This window comes from Salmo salar, chromosome 22, assembly GCF_965601325.2.
Source record: "Salmo salar chromosome 22, fSalSal1, whole genome shotgun sequence".
In the NCBI taxonomy this organism is placed as follows: Eukaryota; Metazoa; Chordata; class Actinopteri; order Salmoniformes; family Salmonidae; genus Salmo; species Salmo salar.
In genome coordinates this window covers 6,762,341-6,790,321 of record NC_138312.1, presented here as the reverse complement: position 1 = coordinate 6,790,321, position 27,981 = coordinate 6,762,341, and the positions used below count along the sequence as shown (strand labels likewise).

Here is a 27,981-nt window from a genome sequence, read left to right as displayed (position 1 = left end):
TATGCGCCATTTGCAAAAGGGAAATTGAACGGTGGTTGCATGACGTCACCGGCAGTTTCATTTCTTGATTTTTCAGTCCTTTAACGACTCAAATATAGCTACGTATTTCAACACAAAATCATTTGAATACAGGCGGCCAAATGGAACTGTTCGTGAGTGACGAAATCAGCACTGTGTGAAGGTTTTAGCAGCGCTAGAACGGAGTCAACTGTGACGTTCAACATGTCAACCACGAAGGTATGGTAATAAACTAATTGGGGGTGCTAGCCAGCTAGCTAGGTTTGCTTACCAACACATGGTAAATTGAGTTATTACTAGTCAGACGAATTGATTGATGGCTCGAGCTAACGTTATACGTTATGTCTTTGCTTGATAATGTAAACCAGGGTTTCCCAAACTCGGTCCTGCCCCCCCCACCACCACAGTTGATTCAAATAATCCACGTTTGATAATGTGTAAGGGCACCAGCTCTAGCTGTTCGCACTGCAGGCCTTAATGCTCAAATCAGTTGTATTTTTCAAATCCGTTTTGGAACTGACTGCCCAAACAGCAAGTGACTAAATCTCACAGTCATTTGCTGACATGGCTACACTAGTTGCCATAGTAACGACGGGTGTGTGCACAGTGGTGTAGGCTTGGTGGTGATGCTCGTGCTTCCTATCGCTCAGAAGTTATGTAGCAAGCTAATGTGACAACAATGCCTGCCATGGACGTTTCCCAGTTAAATGTCTTTATTTAACTTTTATTTAGGGTGGGGGGGGGGGTCACCATTGAGACCAGGGTCTTATTCAAGGGTGCCCTGTGAACATGAACACACAATTAAGTACAACATAAAGCAAAACAACAACACAATAAATACAACAAGATGAATACAAAACTATTACATATTAACGTTATCTCCCTCAAAAATGTATCTAAACTGTCCAATGGGGACCAGCGAGACCAGATTCAAGATGGCCTGAAGGCTATTCCATGAGATAGTGGCATAAAAACTAAACACATTTTCCCCAGCTCAGTGGAGACCCACGGGACCTCCAGAACTAGCCAGTCCAGAGAGCGGGTCTGAAAATTGCTGGATCTCCAATTAATACGTGAGCTGAGGTAGTGGGGGAGTTTCTGAAGAACCACTTTATTTTTGTAACCGATGTGAAATGGCTAGTTAGTTAGCGCTGGTGCGCGCTAATTGCGTTTCAATCGGGTGACGTCACTCGCTCTGAGACCTGAAGTAGATGTGTGCAGAGGGTCCCTGGTTCAAGCCCAGGTTGGGGCGAGGAGAAGCTATACTTTTACAAAAACAAAACGTAGCCAATGCTGAGCCCTTCTGGTATTCAGAGACTACCAGCTAACAGAACTATACAAAATGCAGTGATGTGTACGAAAATTGTCCCCAGTGATAAAACTCAGTGCTAGACTGAGTTTAAAGGTTTTAAAACAGAGGCTGCCGTATGCATGTATAAACTAGATGTGGGGTTGCTAGCTAGCTATGTTATTCATCAGTTAGCCTTGTTTGCTTACCAACACATGGTATTGAGTTATTACTAGTCAGATAAATTGATTGATTGCTCGAGCTAATGTTATATGTCCTATACTGAACAAAAATATAAATGCAACATTTCAACGATTTTACTGAGTTACAGTTCATATAAGGAAATCAGTCAATTGAAATAAATTCATTAGGCCCTAATCAATGGATTTCACAGGACTGGACAGGGGCACAGCCATGGGTGGGTCTTGGAGGGCATAGGCCCACCCTCTTGGGAGACTGGCCCACCCATTGGGGAGCAAGGCACAGCCAATCAGAATTTGTTTTTCCCTACAAAAGGACTTCATTACTGACAGAAATACTCCTCAGTTTCATCAGCTGTCCGGGTGGCTGGTCTCAGATGATCCCGCAGCTGAAGAAGCTGGATGTGGAGGTCCTGGGCTGGCGTGGATACATGTGAACTGCGGTTGTGAGGCCAATTGGACGTACTGACACATTCTCTAAAATGACGTTGGAGGCAGCTTATGGTAGAGAACGTATGTCTCGGGTCACTACTTCACAGGAGAGCCATTTGAGCGTACATTTTTATTTTTAATCAAAATGCGGTTTTTGGCAGAAATGCCTTATGGAACATGTGAACTTTCATGTGCCTTAATAACAAGCTTGTATCTGTAAATATGAATAAAATGGTTAAATTACGAGCCTAGTTGGTTTAGCCACAGAAAAAGCGATCAACCTTCCTGCTAGCCATGATTGGCTGATATAATGAGTGGGCTGGACATGCGAGAGATGAGTTTGGATTAGTCTGCCATATAGCACGCTTACGTCTATTTGAGCTGGTCAGTGTAGGTAATCCTGTCTAACGCTGCTTTAAAAAAATATATATTGCGAAGTAGAACTGAATGTGCTGCTCTCCACTTTCTGGAAGACCGAGTATTGAAATCAGTGGAATTAGAGTATGATAGCTAAGGAGATGGATAAAACACCTGTCTCCGGATTGTGTCTTCAAACTAAGGGCAACCATGGCATCCGTGTCTTAACAAAAGACTCCACTATGCAAGTAACCATTTCAATAGAATGCCACTGTGACAATTGTTGATAGACGTAGCTGGTAAATTCACTCTGCCTATCTACTCTGTTTTCAGAGAACTCTTGTCTGAGTGTGCCAGAGCGCAGAATAACTGACGAATTTAGGAATGCATAACACTCGTTGAATATGGCCGGTGTCAGTAAATGTTGGCAAAATAAACGTAAATTGTTGCCAGCAGCACAGTTGCAGTCACCAACGCTCTGGATAACATAAAAACAGCCTAACCAGCTCTGCTAGGGTGAGTAAAATAGTCAGTGAGCTGTTCTCTCATTTGTGTCTGGAAGTAGCTAGCAAGCTAGCCAACATTAGCCAGTTAGCTTCGGTGCTTGACTTGTTGTTGTTAGGACAGAATGCTCAGATCAACCCTTAAAGAGATGGTGGGGCTAAAGCTTAAGAGGGTGTGAACGATGCTGAATGGGTGTAGACAAAGAAGAGCTCTCAAGTAGGTACCAAAATATTCAAAGGCCATTTTCTCAAAAGTGAGTTTACACGTTTATCAACTTTCAAAGCAGAATTACTTTCCCATTGTTCCTCAGATGCAGTGTATGATATACCATTTTGTTACTCTGTGTCTTTGCTTTTATCTAATGTAAAAAACACTATTTCAAATGTTGCTACATAAGACCCAATCAAGGCAGTCGGTTACAAATTAACATTCAATTCTCTGGTAACAGCTCTGGTGGACATTTCTGCAATTGGCATGCCAATATCATGCTCCCTCAAAACATCTGTGGCCTTTTATTGTCTCCAGCACAAGGTGCACCTATGTTTTTATTTTATTTTACTAGGCATAAGAACAACTTCTTATTTTCAATGACAGCCTAGGAACAGTGGGTTAACTGCCTTGTTCAGGGGCAGAACAACAGATTCTTACCTTGTCAGCTAGGGGATTCAAACTTGCAACCTTTCGGTTACTACCCCAACTCACTAGGCTACCCTGCTGCCCCAATGTGTAACGATCATGCTGTTTTATCAGCTTCTTGATATGCCACACATGTCAGGTGGATGGATTATCTTGGCAAAAGAGAAATTATCACTAACAGAGATGTAAACAAATTTGTGCACACAATTTGAGAGAAATCAGCATTTTGTGCGTATGGAAAATATCGGGTCTTTTATCACCTCGTGAAACATGGGACCAACACATTACATGTTGCATTTATATTTTTGTTCAGTATAGGTTATATCACCATAATCAAATACTGGAAGAAGCGTTGCTTGAACAATCTTCCTTCTACTTTCCAAAGTGAGGCAGGATTTATTTCTATGAAAGAAACCATTCCTAATTCTCCATTTTTTTTTTCTTTGTCCGTTTTTCAATGTGTGTTTTAAAAGAGAGCTTATCGTCAATCCAAATACCCAAGTACTTATTGAGCAAATTCTCCAATATTTGGGCTCCCTTTTAAAATAAATCAGATTTGACCATTCAGACACAAGTCGCGTGGCCAGCAATCAGATTTGATTATGATTTCAAACCACCTACTTAGGTGGTTTGAAATGTGGCTTAAAATATCATATTCCTTGTGCTTTTTGGCTGTTCAGACTACAGGACAAAGAACAGATTTGAATCTGATGTGCAGAAAAAAATTGATTCGAGTCACTTCAAACTGCCAATGTGAACAAGGCTTACCGGTACTGTTGTAAAGAGCCAATCATTCATTTCGTGGAGCCTGCCTGTCAGATCTGACAGATGTTAGCTAGCTAACTAGATCAACAATGTAAGGCCCTATTTCATGAGTGTGGAATATCAAGATTGAACCAATCTCAGATAAGAAGATCCATAGTCAGACTGAAGGGCATGTAATGGCAAATTGACCCAAATATTATCTATCAGTCACAGAGCTGCAGTGGTGGAAAACGTACCCAATATTCATACTTGAGTAAAAGATACCGAGGCTATATGCTGCTGCATGTTCATGTGTGGAGAGCATGGAATAGCAGTTATTCTTGGAAAAAGTTATATTTTTAAATAGAGCTCATAGCCTCAAAAAAACATTTTGTGATTTTACAAATATACTTTAGGCAGTGGTGGAAAAATAACCCAATTTTCATACTTGAGTAGAAGTAAAAATACTTTCATATAAAATCAGTAAAAGTTAGTCACTCAGTAAAATACTACTTGAGTAAAAGTATCAAAAGTTAAAGTATAAATAATTTCAAATTGCTTATATTAAGCAAACCAGACGGCACAGTTCTTGTTTTTGTTAATTTACAGATAGCCAGGGGCACACTCCAACACTCAGACATAATTTACAAACAAAGCATTTGTGTTTAGTGAGTCCGCCAGAGCAGAAGCAGTAGGGATCACCAGGGATGTTCTCTTGATATGTGCGTGAATTTGACCAATGTCCTGTCCTGCTAAGCATTCAAAATGTAATGAGTACTTTTGGGTGTCAGGAACAATGTATGGAGTAAAAAGTACATTATTTTCTTTAGGTATGTAGTGAAGTAAAAGTTGTCAAATATCAATAGTAAAGTACAGATAACCCAAAAACTACTTTTAAGTAGTACTTTAAAGTGTTTTTACTTAAGTACTTTACACGACTGCAGAACACAAGATCACACATCTCATTCAAAAGAAAAGGAGTCCTGCTCTCGGATCAGCTTCCTCCAGTAAAATCTTACCTTAACATTAGAATTATTTCACAATACTGATGATGGATCAGTTCCTAGAGAGATATTACCACCTACGGCTGCAAATATTGAGGGGGCTTATTCTGTTTACCCAATAATAATTCACAAAATCACTGATTTGGTACCTCATTGCACATATGTTAGCCTACACATCATTAAATATATTGAGAGAAATTACAGACTGTAGCCTACAAGTAGCAAAATCGAACTCAATTGATTGAACATGAAATATCGTTCAGTATGATTGAAATAGGTCTGTAGCCTTCTGCATAAAAATATAAACAGTTATCTGTCATTTGAATCATATGTTTATACGTCGCTAGTTTGTATCAATTTCAAAGACATTGGCAACTTTGTTCTGACGTTATCACCGGTCACAGAGAGACGGATTAACCATGTGATTATATGTTTAGTGGAGATCTTCTGTGTATAAAATTACCCGGGAGGGCAAAAATGCATTACACGACCCACTTAGCTGTTCTACGTGTGGTCTAAGTGCAACGTCAGTAACAATGGTTTTGGGAAAGAGCACAGAGATTTAACGATGCTCCTACGAAGGTTCTAACAATGAACGTAGATTGAAGATACTTTTGGGAAACTGGGCCCAGGTCAATGGCAAAGCCTTTTCCAAAACTGGCACCAGAATGACACACAGATTAACAAACATAAACTAAATTATCTCAAGACAGGAATGTCCTCTCGACATGATATTTTCAGGAGTTATACAATAATATGCTAAAATGAAATATAATTAAAGTACTACACTGAACAAAAATATAAATGCAACATGTAAACGTGCTGAAATGAAAGATCCCAGAAGTTTTCCATACGCACAAAAAGCTTATTTCTCAAAAAAAAAATTGCACAAATTTGTTTAGATAGTCCATCCACCTGACAGGTGTGGCATATCAAGAAGATGATTAAACAGCATGATCATTACACAGGTGCACCTTGTGCTGGGTACAATAAAAGGTCACTAAATGTCACTAAAATGTGCAGTTGTGTCACAACACAATGCTACAGATGTCTCAAGTTTTGAGGGAGCATGCAGTTGGTGTGCTGACTGGAGGAATGTCCACCAGAGAATTCAATGTAAATGTTTCTACCATAAGCCGCCTCCAACTTTGTTTTAGAGAAGTTGGCAGTACATCCAACCGGCCTCAACCGCAGACCACGTGTATGGCGTCGTGGGGTGAGCGGTTTGGTGATGTCAACATTGTGAGCAGAACGCCCCATGGTGGCTTTGGGGTTATGGTATGGGCAGGCATAAGCTGCGGACAGCAAACACAACTGCATTTTATCATGGCAATCTGAATGCACAGAGATACAGTGATGAGATCCTGAGGTCCATTGTTAGGCCCATTTTTTTTAAGGTATCTGTGACCAACAGATGTGTATCTGTATTCCCAGTCATGTGATATCCATTCTCATTTACAGCATTTAGCCTAATAACATTTACCATAATCTTTACCACTATACTGACCTGTTGTCCTCCAAACCGCTTCTTCAGAGCCTCAATCTGATCTTCCTCTAGTTTCTGGAACAATGGGCTGAGCTGAGGAGGACAGAGACATGAGTGTGAATTGAGGCACCTTTACAGAACAAAATCATACATTGTGTGGCTCAGTTGGTAGAGCATGGTGTTTGCAACGCCAGGGTTCTGGGTTTGATTCCCATGGGGGACCAGTACGGAGACATCTACATAGGTGTACAGAGGCCCATTATCAGCAACCATCACTCTTGTGTTCCAATGGCACGTTGTGTTGAGAAACAGACGCTTCACAAGTCCTCAACTGGCAGCTTCATTAAATTGTACCTGCAAAACACCAGTTTAAACGTCAACAGTGAAGAGGCGACTCTGGGATGCTGGCCTTCTAGGCAGAGTTCCTGTGTCTGTGTTCTTTTTGCCCATCTTAATCTTTTATTTTTATTGGCCAGTCTGAGATATGTCTTTTTCCTTACAACTCTGCCCAGAAGGCCAGCATCCCGAAGTCGCCTCTTCACTGTTGGCGTTGAGACTGGTGTTTTGCGGGTACTATTTAATAAGCTGCCAGTTGAGGACTTGTGAGGCGTCTGTTTCTCAACACAACGTGCCATTGGAACACAAGAGTGATGGTTGCTGATAATGGGCCTCTGTACGCCTATGTAGATGTTCCATTTAAAAATCTGCCGTTTCCAGCTACAATAGTCATTTGCAACATTAACAATGTCTACAGTGTATTTCTGATCAATTTGATGTTATTTTAATGGATTAAAAAATTGCTTTTCTTTCAAAAACAAGAACATTTCTAAGTGACCCCAAACTTTTGAACAGTAGTGTGTATTTTTTTTATTAATCTATTATTACAGTGCCAGTCAAAAGTTTGGACACACCTACTCATTGCAGGGTTTTTATTTATTTTTATTATTTTCCGACAAGGTAGAAGAATAGTGAAGACATCAAAACTGTGAAATAACACATGGAATCATGTAGTAACCAAAAAAGTGTTCAACTCAAAATATATTTTTATATTGAGATTCTTCAAAGTAGCCACCCTTTGCCTTGATGACAGCTTTGCACACGCTTGGCATTCTTTCAACCAGCTTCACCTGGAATGCTTTTCCAAAATATGAGTTCCCACATATGCAGAGCACTTGTTGGCTGCTTTTACTTTACTCTGCAGTGCAACTCATCCCAAACTATCTCAATTGGGTTGAGGTCAGGTGATTGGAGGTCGGGTGTTTGGAGGCCAGGTCATCCGATGCAGCACTCCATCACTCTCCTTCTTGGTCAAATAGCCCTTACACAGCCTGGAGGTGTGTTTTGGGTCATTGTCCTGTTGAAAAACAAGTGATAGTCCCACTAAGCGCAAACCAGATGGGATGGCGTATTGCTGCAGAATGCTGTGGTAGCCATGCTGGTTAAGTGTGCCTTGAATTCTAAATTAATCACTGTCAGTGTCAACAGAAAAGCACCCCCACACCATCACAACTCCTCCTCCATGCTTCACGGTGGGAACCATACATGCAGAGATCATCCGTTCACCTACTCTGCATCTCACAAATATTTGGACTCATCAGACCAAAGGACAGATTTCCATCGGTCTAATGTACATTGCTCGTGTTTCTTGGCCCAAGCAGGTCTCTTCTTCTTATTTGTGTCATTTAGTAGTGGTGCTTTGCAGCAATTTGGCCATGAAGACCTGATTGACGCAGTCTCCTCTGAACAGTTGATGTTGAGATGTGTCTGTTACTTGAACTCTGTGAAGCATTTATTTGGGCTGCAATTTCTGTAACTCAAATGAATTTATCCTCTGCAGCAGAGGTAACTCTGGGTCTTCCTTTCCTGTGGCGGTCCTCATGAGAGCCAGTTTCATCATAGTGCTTGATGGTTTTTGTGACTGCACTTGAAGAAACGTTGAAAGTTCTTGACATTATCCGCATTAACTGACCTTCATGTCTTAAAGTAATGATGGCCTCTCATTTCTCTTTGCTTATTTACGCATTGACCACCCATTAATAATCTGTAGATTGGATGTCTGATGTCAGCTTAAATATGTATATTGAACATATACATACATCATAACTTTTATCATGTTGCAAGATAGCAACGTATGTGTCTATCACTGGTTCTGTATTTTATTTGAATTAAATACAATTATATTGTTAAATATTAAATTATTATTGTCTCTCCAGCCTGCACCGGTGCAAGCCCTCCACATGGTGGTGCTGCAGGGGAAAGGAGCCTAAGCTACCAGTGTTCTACAGGGACCTCTTAGCTACCTGGACCAGAGCAAGAGGTCCACACCATTTCTCACTGCTGTATGTACACTCAGCACACACCTTCACATCTTTGTGAAAAATGTATGTATAATTCTCAATGGATCTACAGTAGTTTAGTTTAAGTGTAATAAATGAAGAGTTATATTATAACACTTCATATATGGTAGGTGAGCAGACGAAGGTGCAGCACTGGTTTGACAGTGTGGGCGTGCAGGCAGCCTGCGAGTCAACAGCCCAGACGGGGAAGGGACTGATGGCTGAGGCTTTGAAGACGTACATGCAGAGACAGCCAGCTCCTTACCACGGCCAGTGTCAGGGTAGAGGCACACAGCCATGCAATGGCCCTGAGGTAAGAGAAGACATCTGGGCCTGTATTCATAAAGTGTCTCAGAGTATGAGTGCTGATCAAGGATCATGTACCCATGGCTATAATCATATTCATTATGCTCTCAAAGGCAATTAACTGATCCTAGATCAGTATTCAGATGCTTAATAAAGGCCCTGATTTTATTTTATTTATTTGACCATTTAGAAACACAATTCACACTACATTTAAAATCATTGAGGATAACACAAAGCCTTTTTCCCATTGTGGTCCTCTTTGGTTGGCTAAACAGAGAGAAGGGGGAGAGGAGGTGAGAGAATTGCCAAACTCCAAATCCACCCCTAGCCCTACTCTTCGGACAAGTAGGACTGATTCTGATGGTTTGGAAAATACTCTTCATAATTTGTTATAATGCTTTTGTGATAATTCAGTTAGTAGGATTAGGCGTTTGGTCATTTGGTTCACAACGGCAAGGAGGGATTTCTTTTCTTGTCTTGCATGCCTCATTTCTGTCTTAGAATGCTTTGCTCAACTGTAAGGTTTGTTCACATTTCTCATTCGATTTTAATACACTAGTATGTGGACAAATTAGTGGATTCGGCTATTTCAGCCACACCCGTTGCTGATAGGTATATAAAATCCAGCACACAGCCATGCAATCTCCATAGAGAAGCATTGGCAGTAGAATGGCATTACTGAAGAGCTCAGTGACTTTCAACGTGGCACCGTCATTGGATGCCACCTGTTATTGTGAAGTGGAAACGTCTCGGAGCAACAAAGGCTCAGCCGCGAAGTGGCAGGCCACACAAGCTCACAGAACTGGACAGCCGAGTGCCGAAGAGCGTAGCGCATAAAAATCATCTGTCCTCGGTTGCAACGCTCACCACCGATGTTCCAAACTGCATCTGGAAGCAACGTCAGCACAAGAACTGTTCGTTGGGAGCTTCATAAAGTGGGTTTCTATGACCAAGCAGCCGCACACAAGCCTAAGATCACCATGTGCAATTCCAAGCGTCAGCTGGACGGGTGTAAAGCTCGCCGCCATTGGACTGGAGCAGTAGAAATGTGTTTTCTTGAGTGATGAATCACGCGTCACCATCTGGCAGTCCGACGGACGAATCTGGGTTTGGCGGATACCAGAAGAACGCTATCTGCCCCAATGCATAGTACCAACTGTAAAGTTTGGTGGAAGAGGTTCGGGCTAGGCCCCTTAGTTCCAGTGAAGGGAAATATTAATGCTACAGCATACAATGACATTCTAGAAGATTCTGTGCTTCCAAATTTGTGGCAATAGTTTGGGGAAGGCCCTTTCCTGTTTTAGCATGACAATGCCCCTATGCACAAAGCGAGGTCCATACAGAAATGGTTTGTTGATCGGTGTGGAAGAACTTAACTGGCCTACACAGAGCCCTGACTTCAACCCCATCGAACACCTTTGGGATGAATTAGAACGCCGACTGCGAGCTAGACCTAATCGCCCAAACAGTGCCCGACCTCACTAATGCTCTTGTGGCTGAATGGAAGCAAGTCCCTGCAGCGACATTCCAACATCTAGTAGAAGCCTTCCCAGAAGAGTGGAGGCTGTTATAGCAGCAAAGGGGGGACCAACTCTGTATTAATGGCCAGCATTTTAGAATGAGATGTTCAACGTGCAGGTGTCCACATACTTTTGTAGTGTATCTTGCTATTGTTTCTTATATCTCATTATTACCTTAGGCCTCCAATGTTTTGGGGTTATTCAAAAACAACTTAAAACTTTATAGAGTTAGCCTAGAACTCTGTTAGATTCATTCAATGTTTCATCATGAAGTAGCACGGCAGAAGAAATCTAGCATGCATTAAACTGAACTAGTTGCTTAATAGGGACGTCACATTCATATCAAATGGAGATAAAATAGAACATTTGGGCTTCTTCAACAATAAGAGTGTCCGCTATAAAAATAGACGTTGGCTAGTAGCCCAGAAATGACTGGAAATGTTGCACTGCTTTGGTGAGACTCTTGGTCTACATTATTCTCTTGCTTTGTGTTAAAAAACCATATTTATTGAAATAGACTATAGCAAATAGGAATATAGGCCATTTACTCAGAATGTCAACCATGAACTGCCCTGCTGTGCGCTGCCTGATCCAATTCTGATTGGAGTTATTGTTTGATAGTGATTTCTTTACTTGTCCATTCAGACAACTGAAATCTATATTCTGGTTGTCCGAAATATTTTTTTGTTGTTGCCCTGGACAAGCGGACTAGCCTTAATGTCGAACCCTGTATACAACCTAACGTTGTATTCCTCCATTATTCTTATCTCTAGTGTGCTAGACAAACAACAATCATTTTTGCATGGCAATAACATTTTATTGAATCTAAGTGGAAAAGCAGAAGAACCATAGCTTGCCGGTCTCTCTGCAGATCATTTGGCACTACTGTGTACAGGCATGGCAGTGTCAATATTAATGTGGGTATCTCACTGTCTCTCTGTCTGTTTTCTGTCAGGCTACCTGAGGAGGGCAAGAGAAACACTATTTTGACCAGTGCTTTGCCTTATGTCAACAACGTACCTCATCTGGGTAACATCATCGGCTGTGTGCTCAGCGCTGATGTCTACGCAAGCTAACACAAACACTACTCCACTCTGTTCTGCTCAACTCTACTCTGCTCTACTGTACTCATCTAATCTATTCTACTCTATGCTATTCTAATCTACTCATCTCCCAGAGCTGGTCTTACCTCCACTCCCCTTACCCCATACCAGTACCTGTTGATCTGCTCTCCTTTAGCCATAGTCCTTTTGCTTGCTATTCCTCACCTCTTATGTCTCTCTTTTCATATCCCTCTCCCTGTTTCTCATTTAGCATTCATTACAGCTCTCCCCACTCCCCCAGGTATCGTCGCCTTCGCGGATGGAATGTGTTGTTTGTGTGTGGGACAGATGACTATGGTACAGCTACAGAGAACAAGGCCCGTGAGGAGGGTTTGACCCCACAGTAGATCTGTGATAAGTACCGTGCCGGAAGTTTACATACACTTAGGTCATTAAAACTCATTTTTCAAGCACTCCACAAATTTCTTGTTAACAAACTATAGTTTTGGCAAGTCGGTTAGGACATCTACTTTGTGCATGACACAATGAATTTTTCAAACAATTGTTTACAGACAGATTATTTCACTCATAATTCACTGTATCACAATTCCAGTGGGTCAGAAGTGTACATACACTAAGTTGACTGTGCCTTTAAACAGCTTGGAAAATTCCAGAAAATGATGTCATGGCTTTAGAAGCTTCTGATAGGCGAATTGACATAATTTGAGTCAGTTGGAGGTGTACTTGTGGATGTATTTCAAGGCCTACCTTCAAACTTAGTGCCTCTTTGCTTGACATCATGGGAAAATCAAAAGAAATCAGCCAAGACTTCAGAAAACAAATTGTAGACCTCCACAAGTCTGGATCATCCTTGGGAGTAATTTACAAACGCCTGAAGGTACCACGTTCATCTGTACAAACAATAGTACACAAGTATAAAAACCATGAGACCACGCAGCCATCATACCGCTCAAGAAGGAGACGTGTTCTGTCTCCTAGAGATGAAGGTACTTTGGTGTGAAAAGTGCAAATCAAAAGTATCGATATCCACAGTAAAACGAGTCCTATATCGACATAACCTGAAAGGCCGCTCAGCAAGGAAGAAGCCACTGCTCCAAAACAGCCATAAAAAAGCCAGACTACGGTTTGCAACTGCACATGGGGACAAAGATCATACTTTTTGGAGAAATGTCCTCTGGTCTGATGTAACAAACATAGAACTGTTTGGCCATAATGACCATCATTATGTTTGGAGGAAAAAGGGGGAGGCTTGCAAGCTGAAGAACACCATCCCAACCGTGAACCACGGGGTGGCAGCATCATGTTGTGGGTGTGCTTTGCTGCAGGAGGGACTGGTGCACTTCACAAAATAGATGGCATCACGAGAAAGGACAATTATGTGGATATATTGAAGCAACATCTCCAGACATTAGTCAGGATGTTAAAGCTTGGTCGCAAATGGGTCTTCCAAATGGACAATGACCCCAAGCATACTTCCAAAGTTGTTGCAAAATGGCTTATGTTTAACAAAGTCAAGGTATTGGAGTGGCCATCACAAAGCCCTGACCTCAATCCTATCAAAAATTCGTGGGCAGAACTGAAAAAGTGTGTGCGATCAAGGAGGCCTACGAACCTGACTCTGTTACACCAGCTCTGTCAGGAGGAATGGGCCAAAGTTCACCCAACTTATTGTGGGATGCTTGTGGAAGGCTACCCGAAACGTTTAACCCAAGTTAAACAATTTAAAGGCAATGCTACCAAATACTAATTGAGTGTATGTAAACTTCTGACCCACTGGGAATGTGACGAAAGAAATAAAAGCTGAAATAAATCATTCTCTCTACTATTATTCTGACATTTCACATTCTTAAAATAATGTGGTGATCCTAACTGACCTAAGACAGGGAAGTTTTACTAGGATTCAAAGTCAGGAATTGTGAAAAACTGAGTTTAAATATATTTGGCTAAGGTTTATGTAAACTTCCGACTTCAACTGTATGTACTGCATTTTCTTTACCTTGCTGCTCAGCGCTCCCCACCTATGCTTCGTCAACAAAAACACTAACAACGGCCGTGTGGTGGACAGTTTGGTGCTGTTTCCCCCTACTACGGATTCCATCTTTAAACGCAGTTGTTTGATTCGGCTTCTGCCCAACATTTCAACATTTCATCTCCTGTTGAATGCGAATGAACTTTTTTCTCTTCTCTCTCTCTCTCAGGATAGCCCATAACATCGTCTGGTGTCTCCACGAGCGAGGCTTCCTATTGGAGGACACAGTGGAGCAGCTGCGGTTTCCTAGCCGACCGTTTCGTGGAGGGCAGCTGTCCGTTCTGCTCCTACCCAGAGGCACAAGCGGACCAGTGTGACAAGTGTGGCAGGCTCATCAACGCTGTGGAGCTACGGGTGAGGGGACTGAAGGGATACTACTTTTTAGTACTTATCATACTATGAATCACTACTTCTATGCAATCTAGGCAATCAATACATTAATCAATCATTAAATTACATTTTATTTACTTAAAAAAAAATTACATTCGGGTGAAGGGTAAGACTACGTTCATACGAGTTAACCAGATCCAGAGTCATTATGAGCCAAATTCTAACTATCCTCTCCTTTTTCCTCTCCAGGAGTCTAAATGTAAGGTGTGCAGTCAAACTCCCATGGTCCGCTCCTCCAAACACCTCTTCCTGGACCTGCCCAAAGTGCGCACACACAGACACACACCGGTTGCTCAGCCAAACTGTGCAATCGGGGGAGAAGGGCCTTGGACAGGGAGGTGACAGAGCTCTAGAGTTCCTCTGTGGAGATGGGAGAACCTTCCAGAAAGACAACCATCTCGGTAGCACTCCACCAATCAGGCCTTTATGTTAGTGGCCAGATGGAAGCCACTCCTCAGTAAAAGGCACATGACAGCTCGCTTGGAGTTTGCAAAAAAGGCGCATAAGGGACTCTCAGACCATGAGAAACAAGATTCTCTGGTCTGATGAAACCAAGATTGAACTCTTGGCCTGAATGCCAAGCATCACGTCTGGAGGAAATCTGGCACCCTCCCTACAGTGAAGCATGGGGGTGGCAGCATCATGCTGTGGGAATGTTTTTCACCAGGAGGGACTGGGAGACTAGTCAGGATTCAGGGAAAGATGAACGGAGCAAAATACACAGAAAACCTGCTTCAGAGTGCTCAGGACCTCAGACTGGGGCAAAGGTTCACCTTCTAACAGGACAATGACCCTAAGCACATAGCCAAGACAACGCAGGAGTGGCTTCGGGACAAGTCTCTGAATGTGCTTGATGTGGTCCAGCCAGAGCCCGGACTTAGCTGTGCAGCGACACTCCCTATCCAACCTGAAAGAGCTTGAGAGGATCTGCAAAGAACAATGGGAGAAACTCCCTAAATACAGGTGTGCCAAGCTTGTAGTGTCACCCAAGAAGTCTCAAGGCTGTAATCGCTGCCAAAGGTACTTCAACAAAGTACTGAGTAAAGGGTCTGAATAGTTATGTAAATGTGATATTTCACTTTTATATTTTTTATTAATTTGGTAACATTTCTAAAAAAAACAATTTTGGCTTTGTCATTCCTCATCAATCTATTGTGTGTAGATTGATAAGGATGTTTTTTTATTTTCTTCTCTAATCGTTGCAACTCCCCATTGGGCTCGGGAGAGGCGCCTTCCCTGTGGCTCAGTTGGTAGAGCATGGTGTTTGCAACGCCAACATGGTGTGTGCAACGCCAGGGTTGTGGGTTCGATTCCCACGGGGGGCCAGTACAAAAAAAAAATGCATGAAATGAAATGTATGTATTCACTACTGTAAGTCGCTCTGGATAAGAGCGTCTGCAAATTTTGTTTACATTTACGTCATTTAGCAGAATGTAAAATGTTATGTTTCCTCCGAAAATGACCTGCCAAATCGTGCTCCTTAATACCTGCTTGCTTAACCCAGAAGCCAGCCGTACCAATGCGTTTGAGGACACACCGTTCAACTGACGACCGAGGTCAGCCTGTAGGCGCCTGGCCTGCCGCTAGAGCGCAATGAGCCAATTAAAGCCCCCCGGGCCAAACCCTCCCCTAACCCGAAGCCGCTGGTCCAATTGTGCTCTGCCCTATGGGACTGCCGGTCACGACAGAGCCTGGGATTGAACCTGGTCTGCTGCGCCACTCAGGAGGCCTGAAAAAAAACATAACTATTTAATCAATTTTAGAATAAGGCTGTAACGTATTTTATTTTAAGTCAAGAGGTCTGAATACTTTCTGAATGCACTGTATAAGCAAAGATTTTATAGCTGTTCTAACTAACTCTCACTCTCTGCCTCTATTTCTCTCTATCTTTCACTCTCCCTATCACACCACTTTTTCTCTCTGGTCAGTTGGAGGCTGAGTTGGACAAGTAGCTGGAGAAGTCTACTGGGTCAGGAGACTGGATGGCCAACGCCAAACAGATCACATGGTCCTGGCTGAGGGACGCACTCAAATCCCGCTGTATCACCAGGGACCTGAAGTGGGGAACCCCCGTACCTCACCTCAACTTCTCTGACAAGGTACCAGACACAGTCAACCTCAGTGCTTTTCTCTCTGTCGGTCTCTTTCTCTCTTTCTCTCATCCTTCTCTCTCTCTCTTCCTCTCTCTGGCTCTCTTTCTTTCTGTTCCTCTTTCTCAATTCAATTTCAAAAAGCTTTATTGGCATGGAAGGTGTTACCACATACATTCCCAAAGCAAACATAGACACATATCAAATCTTTGATGACACAGATAGATATTAAAAGGAAAAATAAATAATAATAATGAGTGATAACAATTTACAGGGCAATACAGTAAGCAATGAATGAGGACAATAATGAAATAGTGAGAAAGACACAGGTAGCAATGTTATTGCTTTGGTTGGTTGTTCCACTGGCTAAACCCTACAGGTGTGGCAGGAAGCTACATATTTTGCAGCTAATATGGCACAAAAGGGGTTTTCTCCCAAAAGATATAGGATTTTCTCCTTTTCTGTTTTTGATTAAAACTATTTGGATTTTGTTTTCATAAGTCTGCATGTTCTCGCAGTGTAGGAGAAAATGCAGCTCTGTCTCGACCTTTCTCTGAGGGAAGAGTGAGCACAACCTTTCCTCTCTGGGTAGCCAGATCTGTCTATGATGGACAGTGCTATCCTGAGTCTTTGTTGGTAGTGATTAGTAAACTTAGCTTCAGGACCAGCTGGCTGAGGGGACTCTTCCCTATGGTCACTTCTTGGCATTTGAGGGCTTTGTAATGGTAAGAGTGGTGGTCACTTGTTTTTACATTATTCTAACATTTTGGTGGCTATTTTTGGGGGTATTCGAGGGAACTGGCCTAATTCTGCTCTGAATGCGTTGTTTGGAGTTTTTCTCTCTTTCTTCGCTTACTGTCTAGCTTTCCACACAAACACACACTAACAATGTCATTTGTCTTCCTCTTCTTTCTTCTGCAGGTGTTCTAAGTGTGGTTTGATACTCCTATTGGTTACCTGTCCATCACAGCCAACTACACTGACCAATGGGAGAAGTGGTGGAAGAAGGTATGTAGCAGGTATGTTCAACAATTCACGTCATACTATATATCAGCATAACTATTGGCTTCAGTTCTATTCTACTACTGAGTCAACTCCTAAGATAGTGGTCACCATTTTCGATCCTGAAGAGCTTCTTTTTTCCCCCAGCGCAGCACTAGCTAACATGCCAGATTCACAAATTATTTAATTCATTAATTAAATAATTACCAAGACCTTTATTAATTGAACCAGGTGCGTTGGTGCTGGCCTAATCTCGGTTAACCCAGAACTAAAGTCTTGCGGAATTGGTCAGATGCTCGATTAAAGATGCACAAATCGCTCTGCCATTTCCTGGTTGCTAAATCTTAATTTTACATTTAAGTCATTTAGCAGACGCTCTTATCCAGAGCGACTTACAGTAGTGAATGCATACATTTCATTTCGTGCATTTTATTTAAAAAAAAATTGTACTGGCCCCACATGGGAATCGAACCCACAACCATTGGCGTTGCACACACCATGCTGGCCATGCTGGCGGAAGACCAATAGTTTGCCTAATTTCAGTTCGTGACAAAACAAGCAACTATAGTGAAGAGAATCTTTGTACCATCTTAACCGCTGTGAAATATATTTTGCATAACCAAAAATATTGTATTTTCAGCTGTTTGAAGCTGGTGTACAAAACCTAAAGTAAAAGACGCAAAAACAAAACTTAAGAACGGAAGCATAGACTTGCTTTCAATGAAAATAACCGATCTATAACTCACATTCTATGTGAATATGGTAGGGTCGCCCAAAAAAGTACATATTGCAGATTTTTTTTTCGTCTATACGTCTTAAGAGAGAAGAGATCGGAACCAGAACAGAGAGCTCCACCCTCTCTCTCTGCAAGGTTTGGGCAAGTCTATGTCCCCAACCTTCAGAAATGTGACAGATGCTAAGATCTGCGAAATTGTGATTTGTCCAAAGTACCGGAACTAATGCTGCTCTATCTCACACACCCCAATGTATCATGACAGATCTACGGTACCATTTTACAGTGCTTTCAGAAAGTATTCAGACCCCTTGACTTTTTTCACATTTTGTTACGTTACAGCCTTATTCTAAAATGGATTAAATAGAAAAAACTATCCTCAGCAATCTACAAACAATACCCCATAATGACAAAGCGAAAACAGGTTTTTTGAATTTTTTGCACATTTATAAAAAAAATATAAAACAGATACCTTATGTAAATACGTGTTCAGACCCTTTGCTGAGACTTGAAATTGAGCTCAAGTGCATCCTGTTTTCATTGGTAATCCTTGAGATGTTTCTACAACTTGATTGAGTCCACCTGTGGTAAATTCAATAGATTGGACATTATTTGGAAAGGCAAACACCTGTCCATATAAGGTCTCACAGATTACAGTGCATGACAGAGCAAAAACCAAGCCATGAGGTCGAAGGACTTGTCCGTAGAGCTCTGAGACGACAGGATTGTGTCAAGGCACAGATCTGGGGAAGGGTACCAAAACATTTCTGCAGCATTGAAGGTCCCCAAGAACACAGTGACCTCCATCATTCTTAAATGGAAGAAGTTTCTAAAAACCTGTTTTTGCTTTGTCATTATGGGGTATTGTGTGTAGATTGATGAAGAAAAAAAAACAATTTAATACATTTTAGAATAAGGCTGTAAGGTAACAAAATGTGGAAAAAGTCAAGGGGTCTGAATACTTTCCCAATGCACTGTGTGTTTACATAGTCTGTCCACAATTTCCGTTCCTTCTTAGGCTCACTGTCTGGCTCCTGACCTATTTAGAGTGTTTATATTCTGTTAATATGACATGTAGCCTATTTGAAATGATGTTCGCATCTTACGTTCACCTTTTCATGTTTATTGAAATACTTTTCATTCAAATCCATATGCTTTGGTTTCAATACTTAAAAACCAATTGGTAGGTCCAGGTAGTCACAAAAATAGATGGGTGTTAGTTAAATTGTGATTTTAATGAATGGAGTGAATTTGGAGCAGCAGCTTTTTTTCCTGTGAGTGCAGAGCATTTTTAGCGGAGTGGTAGGAAATCACATGAAGTGGTGCGCGGGATTTCCAACCGCTCAACTCATCTGCTTTGATCCAGACATGTTCACACCTGTCATTCCTCTGTCTGCCGCTAGATGGAATTGTATTATAACATGTCATTCCTGTATTTGACCACCAGGTAGAGCTGTATAACCGTTACACTGTGTTGTGTCCCCCTGCTCTGGTCAACCACCTGGACAGGTAACACACACATACACCAGAGACAGTCCAGTACATTTATGAAGCACAATTCTTATTTTATTATTCTAGCTATGTGATTGTTGCTAAATTCTCTATTTTCGAAGACTTGCAAATGCTAGTTATGTGGTTCTTACACCTTCTTTAGTTGAATGCACTTGAATTGTTAATTGCTCTGGATAAAAGCGTATAAACCGCTGCTCAAGGAGTTTAATTTAAATCAATCTATATGAATTTAGCTCAGAGTACCTGAACTACGAGGACACAAGTTCTCTAAGATTCGTGGTGTGTTTGGTGACATGGCCAAGGATACAGGCATCCCATCTGACATGTGGCGTTTCTACCTGCTCTACCTCTGCCCCAAGGGACAGGACTCTGCCTTCTCCTGGGCCGACATGGCCATCCAGAACAACTCTGAACTGCTCAATAACCTGGGCAACATCATCAACAGGTAGGGAGAAAGCTAGAACTCAGATACTGACGGGTCAGGAGTTTGTCCAGGTCAGGAGAATGCAGAGTACCAAGAACTGAAAATCTAAACCTGGAAATTACTAATCTATTATTCAAGTAGTTCAAGTAGGTAGCTAGTAGCTGATTAATTTATATTAAGTCATTAATAAATTATAAGTATTGGAATGATTCATTTAGGCCTATGTAAGTGCTGAAGTCAACACATTGGGAATGGTAAGGAGGTGATGAACTCTTATTTGCTTTCTTTCTCTCTCTCACTCGTCCCTCTCTCAGAGCTGGTGTTTGTCAGTAAGTTCTTTGAGAACTGTGTCCCTGCTATGTAGCTTCAGCAGGAGGATAAGAGACTGTTGTCCCAGGTGGGATGGGAGCTGAAGCAGGACATCAACCTCATGGACAAAGTCAAGTAAAGAACAGGCTACACACACACACTGTAAACAGGCTACACACAACCAAGTTACACACCAACAGACTATCAACGTGTTGTTATGCATTTATAAGCTAAGTAGTATTTCTCCTTAAAAGTTGAGTTGATAGCATTACCGCTCCATATAGACTGACAAATGGATGATGCTATCCCATCTCTTTTCTTTTCTGGAAGAAAAACTATTTAGTACACACCAGTGTTTCCTCTGGAAAATGTGTTAGCTGTGGAGGAAAAGTTAGTGGAATAAATAAATAATAAATAAATAAAGAATAATAGGAGAAGGGTGAGGGACAAAGAGGATCTACTTTCAAATTCAAATGTTCTTACTTGTTTCATTGCAGCGAAGTCCCTCTCACAATTAACGTAAGACACTGGTAAAGTCAGTGCGATTGCTGCCAGCTGGCTAAGGCAGGGGTGGACTGCCCCCACTCATCAAACTGCGAGGTCAGCTTTGTCATTGTCGTCCGCTGGTCCAACCCCTGAAATACATGAAAAACTAAAAGATGTACAACATTAAAGAAGAGCCAACAGAGTGGTAGTTCAACAGGAAAAAGGGTTGGGCAACACTGGCCTAAAATGTCCTCTTCAAAAGATTGTCACACTCATGCCATACCTTGAATGATCCAACAAGCACATGTTGCTTGTAAGAGGGCCACTCTTGCAGCACAGCAGCCTCTAGCACTTGCAATAACTGCCTGGAGAGGAGGGTCAGGTTAAAGGTGTTTATCCTCTCACTATAGAACGCAGCCTGAGGTCCCAACATACTGAAGGCCCCCAGAATCTCCAGGTGTTGGAATCTCCAGCCTAGGCTGTCCTGGAGGCCAACAAGATATGGATCCATGACCTAATTTCAGCACAAAGCAGAAAATAAGTGATTAATAGCTGTTTGTTTTAGTTTATCCAACACACATGATGTAACGTTGGTTTCATCACAGCATTTGAAAACAAATGTTTTTACCTCCTCTCTGAACCAAACCCAGAACTGCTCCCTGTTCTTGGTCTTCTCCACCTGGCCTCTCCCTCTCCTCCTTGATGTTGAATGCAACCAGACCCATTGGGTCATCGAGGTCCTGGTGGAGTTGGCTCAGAAATAAACACATAATGCTGTAGACTAGTACAGATTAAATATGCATATTTATTTTTAGCCCTTAGCCTAATTAAAGGAATTTTGACTAACCATGTGGCCTATTATATAGCCACGGCTTCAGTCTGTCAATTTTAAGCCACTTTGGGTCCCATCCGGATTGCCGGTGGTGCGCACTTGGCCTTACTCCTCCCTCCTATCCTCTCCTTTTTTATCTACTCCTCTTTTCTCATTCTCTCTGCTCCCCTCTCTCCTTTTCTCCTTCCATCTCCCTTCCTGGCTCACTCCTTTCCTCTGTTCTCCTCTCTCCTTTTCTCCTTCAATCTCCCCTCCTGGCTCTCTTCTCTCCTCCATTCTATCCCTCATGCATCCATCCCTACCTCACTCCTGGGATTCTGCCTCTTCTCTGTCTAGTAAAGTAAGCCATACTCTTGTTATAAAAACTGAAGCTTAAGCTTTTAAAGAGTTAGTTAACTAAAGAAAGTTTCAGTTAATTCAGGCTGATTTGACGTTAGCTAGCTAAGTTAACGTTACCTGACACTCTTGTCCCTGCTCTCCTCTTGTCCCTGCGCCCTTTCCCTTTCGCTACTGTGGCTGGAAAAATTTCAATAAACTCATCTGAGAAAAATCTTGCTTGCACTTGGTACAGTTCCAAACGAACTAGCTAGCTAACTTGCTAGACTAGTAACGTTAGTTAACCATGTTTCTATCATCAACATACTTGTGAATATTGGATAGCTAATTGCTGTTACAATTGTCGCAGCAATATTATAAATCTAAATGTTAGAGTTTTTAGGTTTAGCTAGCTTATGTAGTTAACTAGTTGGCTAGCTATCGTTAATCAAACAAACAAGCTAACATACCTTTCTTGCAGTTTCTCACGCAGGTGCACTCTGAGGTGATTCAAGGGAATTGTGTTTCGCGCACTGGTCCCTGGCATGTTGTTTCTCTCGCAGATGTATGCCCCCATACAGGTGCATTCTGAAGGGATTCAAGTGAATTGTGTTTTGTGCTGCAGAGTGTCTGTATCGAGCACTGGTCACTGGCGCGCTGTGTTTCTTAAGACCGAGGCTGCGTGCCACAGCTCACAGAGCTAAATAACCTTCAGAACTGTGTTGAACCCAGACAGATTATCTGTTTACCAAGACAAGCTAATGTGCTTTACAGAACTTTATTGAAACTATGTTTGGTATAAATATTATGTTTCTTTTGTATGGAATACTTCTGGTGTGGTGGCAATGACAGGGCCCACAGACAGAAAAACAGACATTTTGTCACGTCAAAGGTTTCTCAGTGGATTGTGCTTGTCTGTCCCCTACTCTTGCAATTTAAATGGAAATGTAAAAAAATATATATACAGTTGAAGTCGGAAGTTTACATACACTTAGGTTGGAGTCATTAAAACTCATTTTTCAAGCACTCCACAAATGTCTTGTTAACAAACTATAGTTTTGGCAAGTCGATTAGGACATCTACTTTGTGCATGACACAATTAAGTTTTCCAACAATTGTTTACAGACAGATTATTTAACTTATAATTCAGTGTATCACAATTCCAGTGGGTCAGAAGTTTACATACACTAAGTGGACTGTGCCTTTTAAACAGCTTGGAAAATTCCAGAAAACTCAGTGCCTCTTTGCTTGACATCATGGGAAAATCAAAAGAAATCAGCCAAGACCTCAGAAAAAAATTGTAGACATCCACAAGTCTGGTTCATCCTTGAGCAATTTCCAAACACCTGAAGGTACCACGTTCATCTGTACAAACAATAGTAAGCAAGTATAAACACCATGGGACCACGCAGCCATCATACCGCTCCTAGAGATGAACGTACTTTGGTGCGAAAAGTGCAAATCAATCCCAGAACAACAGCAAAGGACCTTGTGAAGATGCTGGAGGAAACAGGTACAAAAGTATCTATATCCACAGTAAAACGATTCCTATATCGACATAACCTGAAAGGCCACTCAGCAAGGAAGAAGCCACTGCTCCAAAACCGCCATAAAAAAAAGCCAGACTACTTTTTGCAACTGCACATGGGGACAAAGATTGTAGTTTTTGGAGAAATGTCCTCTGGTCTGATGTAACAAAAAGAGAACTGTTTGGCCATAATGACCATCGTTATTTTTGGAGGAAAAAGGGGGAGGCTTGCAAGCCGAAGAACACCATCCCAACCGTGAAGCACTGGGGTGGCAGCATGATGTTGTGGGGGTGCTTTGCTGCAGGAGGGACTGGTGCACTTCACAAAATAGATGGCATCATGAGGCAACATCTCATATTGAAGCAACATCTCCAGACATCAGTCAGGAAGTTAAAGCTTGGCCACAAATGGGTCTTCCAAATGGACAATGACCCCAAGCATACTTCCAAAGTTGTGGCAAAATGTCTTAAGGACAACAAAGTCAAGGTATTGGAGTGGCCATCACAAAGCCCTGACCTCAATCCTATAGAAAATATGTGGGCAGAACTGAAAAGGCGTGTGCGAGCAAGGAGGCCTACAAACCTGACTCAGTTACACCAGGAGGAATTGGCCAAAATTCACCCAACTTATTGTGGGAATCTTGTGGAAGGCTACCCGAAACGTTTGACCCAAGTTAAACAATTTAAAGGCAATGCTACCAAATACTAATTGAGTGTATGTAAACTTCTGACCCGCTGGGAATGTGATGAAAGATATAAAAGCTGAAATAAATCATTCTCTCTACTATTATTCTGACATTTCACAGTCTTAAAATAAAGTGGTGATCCTAACTGACCTAAGACAGGGAATTTTTTCAAGGATTAATTGTCAGGAATTGTGAAAAACTGAGTTTAAATGTATTTGGCTAAGGTGTATGTAAACTTCTGACTTCAACTGTATATACAACTTTTATAGCACTTTTCATTATAGACATCTCAAAGCGCTTGTTAAGTGAAATAAACAACAGGAAGTCATTTAAAAATAATAGCCTCCTCTTGGGTCACTGTTTGTGGAAAAACAACCCAAAGTCAGTAGTAATGTAATTAACATGAAAACAGACACTGGCTAGTTAGCACTAGCTAGCTTGTTGACCATTGTTTTTCATAGATCTACAGCCAGGAATCCAATTCATGATATTATGATTTGATCTGTACCCATTTAGCTATTGAAAACTAAAGTTTACATGAGCTCTCTGGCCTAGGCTGCCACTAGGCGCCATGGCAGCAATAGAAACTGTAAAATAGAAGACCATTTTCAGAGTTGTGTTATATATCTGACCGTCAGATCTGCTCCACTACTCTAGCAGCACTTGGATAAGCCCATAGGCCTAATGCCCATAGGATACAGGGATAATTCCTCACACATTTTTTACATTTTAGTCGCATTTAGCAGACGCTCTTATCCAGAGCGACTTACAGTAGTGAATGCATACATTTCATAAATTTTTTTGCTGGCCCCCCGTGGGAATCGAACCCACAACCCTGGCGTTGCAAACACCATGCTCTACCAACTGAGCTACAGGGAAGGCACACAACATTCAAAAGAAAAAACAAGATTTTCTAGAAATTGTATCCAAAGAAGGGTTCTTCGGAGGAAGGGTTGTTGACATACAGTATATTTGACATTTGTATCTTAAAGCATAATTGAGAAATAATGAATTGATGTTGGAACATTTTGGACCTTTAAGCCTCCATAATGTTTCATGTGTATGAAGCTTTACCACTTTCTCTGTAATATGAGTAGCATTTTGTGGTGTGTCCAATCAAAAATGCATCTTTTGACCAATGGGTAAAATAACCTCATTATTTCAACTCAGGATATGACCCAGATGCAGACCCAGGAGGCGTATAGTACAGTTCTCTGATGATTAATTGTAAACACAGGGCAGGCAAAGGGAAGGTTGAGCACAGGCAGGGGTTCGTGATCAGGTCAAAGTCAGGCAGGTACAGGACTGCAGGCAGGCTCGGAATCAGGGCAGGAAGAGGTTTGTAATTAGGTTAGAATCGGGCAGGTAAAGGACGGCAGGCAGGCTCGGGGTCAGAACCGGGAAAACTAGGAAACCGAATTTGAGAAAAAGGAAGACGGGAAAGCACGCTGGTAAGACCTGAAAAGACAAGACGAACTGGCAACAGACAAATAAAGAACACAGGTATAAATGCCCCGGGGAAGATGGGCGACACCTGGAGGGAGGTGGAGACGAGCACAAAGACCTGGTTGACCGGGGTGCCGGCGGTGGAACTCAGCGATGAGGGCTGGGTTCAGGAGATAAAGGGCTGTGAGACAGGTTTAATTCTGGACACATGAAAAGTGGGATGTATACAGAGGGTACGGGGCAACAGAAGACGCACAGCAGAGGGGCTAAGGACTTTAGAGATGGGGGAAGGACCGATAAAACGGAGGGAAAGTTTGTAGGACTCCACCCGAAGGGTCAGATCCCAGGTGGACAACCATACCCTCTGACCAAGACGGGAGCAGGGGTCCAGTGGTGATCCGCCTGTCATCGGTACCTGGAGGTGGTCTTGAGAAGAGCGGCCCGGGCTCTCTTCCAAGTACGGTGACCACGACGGACGAACATCTGGGCAGAAGGTGTGCCTCTTGCTCCAGGAAGAGCGGGGACTGATAACCTAGGGAACACTCAAAAGGCGAGAGGCCCGTAGCAGAACAGGGAAGGGTGTTGTGAGCATATTCCACCCACACGAGTTGCTGGCTCCAGGTGGTGGGATTAGTGGAGACGAGGCAGCGAAGAGACGTCTCCAGGTCCTGATTAGCTCGCTCCGACTGGCCGTTGGACTGGGGATGAAAACCAGAGGACAGGCTGGCCTGACAACCCAATAAGGGTGCAGAACGCCTTCCAGAACCAGGACAAGAACTGGTAACCGCGATCGGCGACCATGTCGACTGGCAGTCCGTGGATCCGGAAGACGTGCTGGGCCGTCTCCTTAGCTAAGGGCAACTTAGGAAGGGGAATAAAATGGGCGGCTTTAGAAAACCGGTCCACCACCGTAAAGATGGTGGTGTTGCGATCAGACGGAGGGAGGCCCTTGACGAAGTCCAAGGATATATTGTACCATGGGCGGTGAGAGACAGGAAGTGGTTGAAGGAGGCCAGCCGGAGCTTGCCACGGAGTCTTGTTCTGCGCACACACAGTACATGCCGCAACGAATGCAGAGAAACAGGAACCATGGTGGGCCAGCAAAAATGTTGTTGGACGAAATCCAACACTGTAGAGTGGACAGATGGCAGCCACTCCTCAGTAAAAGGCACATGACAGCCTGCTTGGAGTTTGCCAAAAGGCACCTGAAGGACTCAGACAATGGGTAACAAAATTATCTGGTCTGATGAAACAAAGTTGAACTTTTTGGCCTGAATGCCAAGCGTCATGTCTGGAGAAAACCTGGCACAATCCCTACAGTGAAGCATGGTGGTGGCAGCATCATGCTGTGGGGATGTTTTTCAGCGGCAGGGACTGGGAGACTATTCAGGATTGAGGGAAAGATGAACGGATCAAATTACAGAGAGATCCTTGATGAAAACCTGCTCCAGATCACTCAGGACCTCAGACTGGAGTGAGGGTTCACCTTTGTCGTGGACGAATCAGAATTAGTTGGGTAACATAGATAATTAAGATGTTTTATTAGTATAATATGCTAATGTGAGATACTTGTCATTAGAAAGTGTCCATTGGACTCTGGTGTCTTTTCAGTTGCATGTCTACCTTAGCTGGGGCTCAGGCACTTGGGGCCCAGAGAGGGGAGAGGTCAGACTTGTCATCATGGGAATGTGTCTTTACCTAATTCTTAAACCATGTGAAGGGATGGCGTGATTAATGGGGAACCAATGACTTGTCTCCACAATGTCTGTGAGCAAGTCACACCCTCCTTTTCTTTATTGTGGGGAGGATTATGGCAATGTCTGGACCATTGTATGTCCTCTCTTAGATCTCACACTTATCCTGTGATAATATATGGCCCAGAGGCTCACTCCCTCCAGTGAGCCTGTCCAGGAGTGGGGTCAAGAGGGGGTTTGCTTGAGATGGGAGTATCTGGAGTTGACAATTGATATATGCAATTGGGTGAAATGGTGTTTGTGTTCAATACCGTACCAGGGAGGGACAGTTCTAAGGGGACCAGATACTGGGCTATACAATTAATCCTGTTGACATAGCAGTTACTGTCTGATGTGTTTTATTGATATCTGTCATACAAAACTTAACCTTTGTGAACTGTTACTAAGTATCTGTGGTTTGTCAATGTACGTTGAAGGGGGTATCGTTGCTATAAAAGATCCCTGTAGCAATTCAGTAATCACCTTCCTGGTTCATTCGAGAGAATGCATTAGTGGGGTCAAGAACATTTGCAAAAGTATCTTAAGTATTAAAGATGTAGTTTAACTCGAA

At 42.4% G+C, this 27,981-nt stretch overlaps 1 pseudogene across 1 annotated transcript; it reads left to right on the top strand.

Moving 5' to 3' along the window:
- The first annotated feature begins 24 nt into the window (after positions 1-24).
- Positions 25-27,981, top strand: LOC106582598 (methionine--tRNA ligase, cytoplasmic-like; annotated as a pseudogene). Its single transcript, XR_006761307.2, has 10 exons — positions 25-237; positions 8,883-9,008; positions 9,137-9,318; positions 14,094-14,278; positions 14,504-15,334; positions 16,243-16,413; positions 17,326-17,423; positions 19,587-19,648; positions 20,011-20,096; positions 20,390-27,981. The product of XR_006761307.2 is annotated as a methionine--tRNA ligase, cytoplasmic-like (transcript).